The sequence below is a fragment of the Coturnix japonica genome, chromosome 9 (genome assembly GCF_054131305.1).
Source record: "Coturnix japonica strain WE chromosome 9, WE-NBRP24, whole genome shotgun sequence".
Lineage (NCBI taxonomy): Eukaryota > Metazoa > Chordata > Aves > Galliformes > Phasianidae > Coturnix > Coturnix japonica.
In genome coordinates, this window is record NC_140671.1 from 5,720,718 (window position 1) to 5,730,463 (window position 9,746).

Genomic DNA, 9,746 nt, shown 5'->3' on the forward strand with positions numbered 1-9,746 from the left:
GGGCACCTCCACCTCTCTGTGCACCCTGTGCAGTGCCTCACTGCCCTCATTGCCCACTCACAGCAGACCCTGCTAAAGAGTCTGACCCCTGGGATGGTGTTCCATCCCTTGGATCATCTTTGTGACCCTCCTTTGGACATACTCCAACAGGTCCCTATCTCTCTTGTTCTCGGCACACATTGCATCCCTGAAAGGACAGCCAGGCCTTGCAGTATTGCTGTTGCAATGCAGGAATGCAGCGGCAGAGGCCACTGCTGCTCCACTAATAACAAGGAAGGCCGGGAAGGGGTGCGGGGCATTCCCACCTGGTTTAATTGCCACCAGGTTTAATTGCTGCCTCACGTAATTACGGACAAGGTAGCTCAGCTGTAGCTGGTTGTGAGGTCCTGATTGGAAGGGCTTCTAAAAAGAGACTGGGGATAAAAGAGGGTCATTTGGCCCCAGCTGATACTTCTGCTCCTGTTTTCTTCTCAGCTTTTCAATCTGGAAGCCCTTGGATGGCAAACTGTGTTTGACCAGGACTGTTATTTGCACATTCTGCTTTTGAAGGTAGCTTTATATTTTTAATTACACCTCAGAGCATCTGAATTGTTCTGTTATTCCTATGGATTTCTTTAAGTGCTAATTAGATTAAAAACTTCATTGCAATCAATAGATCCTCATCTCTGTACTGACCAAGCCAGTCCCAAATGGTAATTTACAGCTTTGGTTGTTATGAAATCAATAGAGATTTGCTTTTCATTGAGAGGACTGTAAAGCATGGGTGACAACCGGTGCAGTAAGCAGCTGGTGTGGAAGTGGATCCCTTGCTGGTGTTGGAGAGTGGCCAGAGAGCTTCAGAGAGGAGGAGAAGCTTTGGATGCAGAGCACACATCTTCTACCTGCTGGGCTGGGGATGCTGACCAAGCGCTGGGCTCCTGCCCTTCTACTGAGCAGGAGGTAAGTGATGTGTCCAGGGAAGAAGGCTCAGCAGCTTTGCTGGATCTATGATGGTGGAGCAGACACCCACAGTCAGGGGACAGGGCTGTGAGTGCTGATGGAGCTGTGGGTGTCCCTGAGCACTGCAGGCAGCAGGAACAGATGGCCTTTGGGTGTCCATTCTGACTCTTACGATTCTATGATCCTAGTGTGCCCACCCCAACCTCTTTTCTTAGTGTGTAATTCATTAAGAAGGATGTTCTACAGAGCTCTCATCCTTGCTTTATATCACAGTGAGCCTTTTTGTGCTTTAGTGTTATTTTCTCAATAAGGAAGAAGTGGTGGGAGCTGTGCAAGGATGTGGGATGCCTTCATGGCTGCTCTGGAGATGGGAGCAGTTCATGGAGGGACACCTCAGGGCTCCCCCAGGTCTGGCTCCATTATAGTTGCTGCCATCACAGAAGGCAGTGCTGCAAGTTGCTTCTCATCCCATGTCTCTGGCCTTTCTGCAGGAGGCACTTCTGCCTTCTGGGATCACAAATAAATAAAGGATGGCAAATTTTCACTGTTAAATATTTCACATAAAATAAATACAATAGAGAAGCTCAAAGAAATAAGTCTGCTTTCAAGTGCAGCTTTTCAAAGAGCTTCCAGCTAGAAATCTCTTTATCTCATAGGGCACAGATAACGATGCAATTATGAGCCCAGATCAATGACTTTCATGCTAAAGCCTAAAAATAAACTGTTACTCAGATGTGTGGTGCTGGGTCCAGCATCTCTTCTGGGATGCTGGCCCAATGTAGCCCCATTTTTGAATTGGCCATGGGCCTTCTGAGGATTTGGAGAGCCCAGGAAGCTGCACTTTGCATGGGGATTGATGCTGATGGTTTCATTTATTCTCTTTTCCTAGGGTTGCAATGGATCTTGAGCCACCCCATGTCCTCTTGTAGGGCAGCACCTGTGGTGGTGAGTTACCTCATAGCAGCTGTGAGTGTTTGGAGTATTTCTTGGGCAAGAAAACATCCCCAGAATACATATAATCCCTTTTTGTTGTATGCTGCGTAATGGGAATGTAACTTATTGCCACTGGAGAGTGTTTGGCAGCTACCATCCATCCTAGATTCCAATTGACTCTGCTTGCGCTTAAACAAAAGTAAAGGATGTACAGGCAAACAATGATTATAATTGGAACAACAAGAGGAGTATTTTGATTAATCACTGTTTGAATATCAACTGGGCGTAATGCAGGTTTCCCCTGTATAGACAGAAGCCCCACGTTGTGTGCCTGTCTCACGTTTACAGCAGCTGAATAATAAATATGTGGAGCACCACGGTGTGTCTGCCAGCCTGGGGTGGGATTTCGGGTGATGGTTTTTTTTCCCTCCCCACATGTTGGGGTGGTGCTGCCAACATCAACAAACATGGCAGTGAGGGACATGGTTTGGTGGGCATATGGATGATGGGTTGGTGGTTGGATTTGGATGATTATAGTGGTCTTCTCCAACCTGAATGACTGTGTGATTCTATAAATTGCTGGGACAAAGTGGTATCTAATTAGAAACATGCATGAATGTGGGTCTTTCCTCTCTGCACTGGAGAGGAAGCGTTGGAAAGGAAAACCAGGTTGAAGTATCAGCAGTCGCTCTTGGTGATGCCTCCAAGGATAGTTGGTCCGTTTTCAGCTCCAAAATAAAGCTTTCAAGCTTGCAGCCAGACATGGATAAAAATGTCCAGCTGCAAGTGGGCTGGTTTGTTGGAAAGGGAAAACTTGGATGGAGAAATCTTTGCAAAGGTGAAATTGAGCCGGGAACAGCATTGCTAATACAGAGGCTGATGCAAAGCTACCTTTGTGTGCATGCTGAGGTGCAGGCATTGTGCAGAGGGCATCTCCTGGTGCTTTAGGAGATGAATGGAGGCTCTCAGTGAGGCTGTGGGGCTGACGTGCGCGATGGGAGCGATGCGGAGCTGTGGTGATGCATGGAACAGAAGCTGAGTGGGTTTTCTGGCTCCATTGGGGTTATGTGGATAAATGGTTCCTTGTTTTCTTCTGGCAGTGTTGTGACAAATCCCAGCAAACAATCTCCTTCCAGAAACTGTCAAAGCAAAAAAAAAGATGTCGTCTTGATTACACCAAACCCAGAGAAGAAAAGCTTGGGGCAGCAGAAAGCCAAAAGGAGGAATTGTTATAGGGTCAAAGGGAAGCGCCACTGAGCGAAGTGTTCAGGTTTATGGGCAGGGAGGGCTGAAACTGAGAGCCTCAGCTTCAGAGGAGCCTCAGAAATTCGTGGGTGTCTCTGTCACTTGCTTTGTCCCAGGGGTGAGGGTCAGTGTGATTAATTAAGGGCAGAGCTGAACAGCCGATCGCTATCATGCCTGTTAGGAGCCCTGCCATGGAAACTCTGATTGTTGCAGGAGAGGTCTCAATAGCCTCTGTGAATCACTTTGGGGCTGTTTGTCCTGCCAGTAAGAGAAGGAATTTCCTTTTTAAAACCCAAATTGGAGATGCTGAAGGACTCCTGCGTGGCTACGGGAGGCAGGTGGGACTTTGGGGATGCAGTGCTGCCTGCAGGACTATGGGCTTGGCCTATAGGTGGACTTGAAGCAGTTCTGCCACTTGGAGCTCTTAATGTTGCCCACTCTCAGTGACCATGATGAGTTCTTTGGGACCAAGCCAAGCATTGGCATGGGCTACCCAGGGAGGTGGTGGGGATCTCCATCCCCAGAGGTGTTCAAGGAACATGGGATATGGCACTGATGGATGTGGTTAGTGGGCATGGGGTGGGTGGGTTGGGGTTGGAAGTGGTGTTCTTAGTAGGCTTTTCCAACCTTAATGATTCTGTGAGTGGTTGTGGTGGTGGTGGTGGGTTGATGGCTGGACTTGATGGTCTTAGTGGTCCTTTCCAAGCTCTATGATTCTATGACTCTTGAGTGCTGCTGTGAGGTGACAGCATGCAGGACACGTCCTCATGCACATCTCCTGTCCTCTGTGTGTCCTGCACATGGGATACAAGCCAGTGGAAGGAGCTCTGTTCCTGTCCTCTCCCTCCTCCTCCTCTCCCCATCTGGCCATGGAGCTCTGAGAAAGAAAACAACCACCCCAGTGCGTCAGATTGTTCTTTGGTGAATGGTTTAAGCTGAATCGTCTGGAACAATGTCTGGAAAAAAGGGAACGGCATTTCCCACAACAGCAGCTTTTAAATATTAGTGCATATGGAGCCAAGTGTGAATAATTCATTCAAAGAGAGACATGAGCTCAGTTTTCTTATGCAACAGGCGGGTGAAGAGTTGGATTTGAGTCAGAACAGTGAGAAATGGCAACAGGGGGGTGATAGCACCCATAGAGCAGCTCTTTCTCCTGCACTTTCCTGATGGGTTATATGAACCCCTGAGAACTGGTGCTCTCCCCATTGCTTATTATCTTGGATTTGGTCACTCCAGGACAAAGTGAAAGCAGAGGAAAAAGGAAAACAACACCCTATGAGGCGGTCCCAATCCAGCGGTGCACAGCTGGATGCTGCCGGGTGTGGGCTGCTGTGTTTCTTCACTGCTCAGCACTGGAGCCTCTCTCTTATTGATTGCTTCCGTTTTCCAGCCCGCGTTGACATGATAATATTTGGCAGCATCATTAATGCTGAAATATGAGCTGCGCTTGGGCCTTTTTATTTTTAATCGCTTGAAAAATGACCCGGGGAAGGCACTTGTGCCCTCACAATCTCTGTAATTGGCTGGTTATGCTGTGTGGGGAATGATGCTTCGACCAACCCATGACCCCATCCCATAGCCACAGGGTGACCCAGGGCACTGCGGAGCTTCCTGTGCCTGCAGCAGATGGGGACTGGAAGGCTGGCCAGCATCCTCCTTGGGGACAACAGGAGCGTGAAGGACAGGGCTCGAGTGCTCTTGGCACTGGGCTGATTTAATCTCCAAATGGCCGGGGAGAGGGATGCAGCAGTCACCTTGGCCATATGCCATATAGCTGTCCTTCGCACCCAAAGTGACCTAATTAAACCCATCCTCCTTGTACCCATCTCCCTGTGCTGCCTCCTGCTCTGACAGCTCTCCTTACCCTCACCAGCAGAGCAGCTCTTTCCGTACTGAGGGATGTCAATGGATGGTACCAGGATGAGGTGCAGCCTTTCCCCCTTTCCCATGTACTTCAGAGGCATCACTCTGCCTATTTCAAGCGTCTGTGCCTACATTGTAGAAGTGCATGCAATTTAGTCAATGAGCAACTCAGACTGGACCCTAGATGCTTGTCTGGATTGATTGCCAGACCTTTTGTGCCATCCATCATGACAGGATCCTAATAAAGCCCAGTGGATCTTTTCTATGCCATCCATCATGGCAGCATCCCAATAAATAGGTGGCTGGGACCACAGGGCTGGTGGTATGGTGTGTGCTGAGATGCCACCAAGGCCTCCTGGTGGCTGCCACTTGTGATGTCCCCATAGTGGTTTTTCTTCCCTTCAGGGCTGAGGCTCTTTGGTGTGGGTCCCCCCTCAGCTTTTAGCTTAATATTTTTCAGGCAGGTGCCTATCAGGGTGAGTTGTGGCAGCTGCTGCCCTGGATTTGTCACTTTTGGAATTGGGACACAGCTCTGGGAGCTCCAAAAATCTTCAGCTCAGTCCTTCCCCTGGCAGCGCTCAGAGCCCTCACCGGCTCCATCAGCACGCAGCCCTGCTGCGGCTGAATAATTCAGTGCTCTGCAGCAGCTCTGGGCCTGCTGAGCCTGCAGCACTGCTGGAGAATGCCAACAAGGCGGGTGCTGCAGAGCAGCAGCAGCCAGCCACCGTTTGGGATCAGAAAGCTGAAAATTGAATTCTTCCCCCTGCAGCCAAGCAATGGACCAGAATGCTGTGCTGGCACAGCGTATCTGCTCTGGAGAGACTTGGGATCAAGTGGTGATGTCAGGGCAAGGAGCACCCTGAGGGCTGCCAGGTCCCTGGGTACTGTTCACTGCAGTCCAGGATGCGCCATGATACTGGAGTAGAACTGGAGGCACCCTGGGTTCTCCCTGCAGCACCCTTTGCCTCCCCTCACCTTCTCCTAGGTGGTGTCCTTGTATCCCATCAGGACAAGGGGCAGATGGGGATGCCGAAAAGGTGGGACGCTTTTTATTAAGCTGCTTAGCTAGGGTGTGGGGCACCAGGACAATGTTTCAGTGCTAGTTAGGGGCCATTGAGACCAGAAGGGAAATGAGGAAGTGGCTTTGGGACTGAAAATATAGGAATGTGGAGAGGGTTTACTGCCAAGGAACACACTGTGTCTGTTTTTGGCTGAAATTTGTTTTCACAGACAGGTTTTACCTTGCCCTGAGTGCAAGGATTGCATGCAAATGGGGTGAAGCAAAAGGGCTGAATCATCCCCAAAATGTGTGCTGGTGCCCCCAGCCCTGGCCATGACCCCAGGATCAGGGACACATCAGTGACAGCAGCAGCATCCTTTCCCCAGAGTGCCCTCACCAGGAGCCAGCACTCCCCAAATGGAGACCCAGGCTGAGGCAGCACCTTGGCCATCATTTGACCATTCTCTTGTCTACCATCTTGGCCACTGTTTGACCATCCTCTTGGCCATCAACTCGATATTTGTCTTGGCCATCCTCTTGGTGATCATTTTGGCCATCATTTTGACCATCACCTTGTCCATCACTGTGACCCATAGCTGCAGTGGTGACCCTGCTGCCTGCTTTCCATCACTGATGTCACCTCACTCCAATTATTATCTCAGCTGCTTCTTGTGGGGTACAGATGCTCTCAGCTTATTACTTACCACCCCACTAAGCCCCCAACCCACAGCACCCTCCTCACAAAGCTGCAGAAAGTGCGACGATGCTGCAAGGAATTCAAATCACTTTGCTGTGCAAATGAACAGCCAGCAGAAGTAAGGCTGGGGAGAACTATTCCCATTTATGTACAGAAATTGTGCTAAGCAAGCAGGTTCTGACAAGGAGCTATGAACACGCAGAGGAAAGAGAAATGCCGACGGCGTTAATGTTTGTGGCTTTTTACAACTTTTATGTCTGACTTAGAATTAACTTTTGAGCTGGGAAAGCACTAACTTCTGATAATTAAGCCCCAAATACATCGGTCTCAACATTAGGTGTCACCCACACACACATGTTCAGTCCCCAGCCCTATTATTTTAAATTGATGCAATTATTCATCTTGCAGAGTAATATATTTCTTGTTCTCTGGTGCCCAGTAGAGCTTAAAGCAGAACAAATGCTTTAATAAAATCGAGATGGTGCTTCCAGGAAGCCAGAGTGGTGGGTTATTAAGGGCTGTAGTGAGAGGAGCAGGTTTGGGAATCTTTAATAACTTATTGCCTAATATTTCTTCCTTGCAACGTATTTATACGATTAGTAACAGTTTTCTGTTCACTGATTAACTTTGTTTACTTCTTAATTAGGTTTAGCACTGTCTGTCTTGTGGTTGCGAAATAATTGTTTGATTAACGTGCCTGAATTTACATTTTCATTAAGCCCCGGCATCGGTTCTGTACCAATTAGCTGTACCGTAATATGCAGATCTGGGACATTAGAATTACAGTTTTAGCCCATTAGGTAATAACTGTTATATTGATTGGTGATAATGGAGCTCAGACGGTGAACACGCAGCTGAGCTGTGGCTCGAGGTGGGGACATGGTGGTGGCAGGGAGGGGGGATGGTCCCATACTGTTCCTCCAGCTCCCTTCTGGCAGCAGCTAGTGATTAAATGGCTTTAATTGGTTCTTTTAATTTGGGAGCCCACGTTTGGCTGCTGTGGTACAATTTTGGTTCCAGCTGGAGTGGGTGATCCAGGTGAGATGTGCCAGAATGGGAACACAGCCTTCCCAGGGGCAGAGCCTCTGCTTCCAGTGATTTAGGACTTTTAATTAGTAATTAGTAATGATATTGAAATTAATGCCTTTACTTTGACAGGAATGAGCAGCCTGAGACAGCAAGGTGACTTCTGCTGTGGCAGCTCCCACTGCTCTATGGGGATGGGGATAGGATGAGGATGGGGTAAGAATGAGATGGACAATAGGAAAGGGATGGAGGTGGGAATGGGGATGGAAATGACATTAGATGAGGATGGGTATAGGATAGGAATGGGGTAAGGATGGGAATGGAAATGGCATAAGGTGAGGATGGGGAAGATATGAGGAAAGTATGGGAATGGTATTAAGATAGGAATGGGAACTAGGATGGGAATAGGATAAGATGGAGAATAAAGATGGGGATAGGCACAAGGACAGCAGAAGGACTGTGAATGGGGAGAGGGACAAGGACAGGCACAGGAGCAGAGATGAGGACAGGGACAGGATCTGCCAGGTGCCTCCTCCTGGGGGCAGGCAGACAGATCAGCTGCTGACCCCGACAGAGCCGATATGACCACATGGCTGTGTTGGACAGCTGGCAGTGCGGCTGGAGATGATTTTCTATCGAGAAGGAGGGAGAGGTAGGGGACAAAGAACCCCTTTTTCATTTTCCTTGGTGACCCCAGCGTGGCTTTCTAGCTGGTAATGCTGGAAGAGCCAATGTGAGAGCAAGTTACTATATTTGCTCTCATCTCTAATGTGGCTTTTTTATGCTGGATTCTGCTCACAAAAACTAGGACACGGCCATTACACGTGTCTGCTCTAAAGCTGCAGTAATCTCCTGCTCTCAGCCTGGGGACAGCAGGGCTGGTCCACAGGGTCCGGCCCGTCCCATGCACTGCAGAGTCCCTGGGGACATCAGGACTACCAAAATACACCCTCCCTTTCTCTCACTCCTCTTTTCTGTATGAAACTGGTGATGAATTCCCTCTTGCCAGAGGGGGAAAACGGGTCCAGATGATAGCGTGCTCTCAGCTCATCTGTAACACGCAAACGAGGAAATGGAAAGAGCAGAAAGAAATAATAAAGGCAGATTATGCTGCAGTGGGGAACTCTGGCTGCCACGGGCGCTGAAATACGGTTGTCAGTGCTGGATAACATTCTCAGGTGAGGACTGCGGGCTGCAGACCTGTCCCAAGTGACTTCCCATCCCCAATGGGAATGTCCTGCTGCAGTGGGCTGGGAGATGTGCAGGGCTAGGAATAGGAACAGGAGGAGATAAGGATCTGGGCCACAATCAGAACCAAGTCCAGGACTAAGACCGAGATTAGGACCAGGGCAAGAATAAGGTCCGAGGTTCAGGACCACATCTGGGATGAGGATCAAGACCAGAACTAGAACCAAGACTAGGACCAAGTCCAGGACCAGAACTGGGGCTGTGGCTGTGATGGTTATGATGCAGGTCCAAGCAATTTGCAGCTGACAGCTTGGGGCATTGCTGATTGGGGATAAGGGCAGCACCATCAGAAGCAGATGGTGGGTCTGTAAGCAGGCGGGGAGCTGGGGGCTGAAGCTGCTCTCCTTCAGGAGATGGTTTTACAGCTTCCATTGAAAAACAGCTCCTTCATGTTTTTACCAGCAGGAATTTTACTGGCAGTTAATTTGTGATGTACCACCCCCGTTCATCACACCAGGGAATGGCTGAAAAAGCCATTCCTTCAGTACAGGAACAAGTAGACCCAGACTTTATGGGCTATATTCTCCCTTCAGTATCTTAACGTTATCAGGAATTAGCTGCAGGAATCTTCACAGCATCATTTGGTGGAGGGCAGCTCTCAGCCAAGAGCAGTATAATAATGATAATAATAAAAATACTGCACTCATCTCCAAGGTGAGGGGAATGGCTCCACATGGCATCAGCCAGCCTGGGTTCTTTTGCAGGAAACAATGAGAGGAGGTTTCACCCCATAGGGAACTCAGGGTCCTGTACACATAGGGGCAACATCTGTGGGGGTTATGTCACCCATGA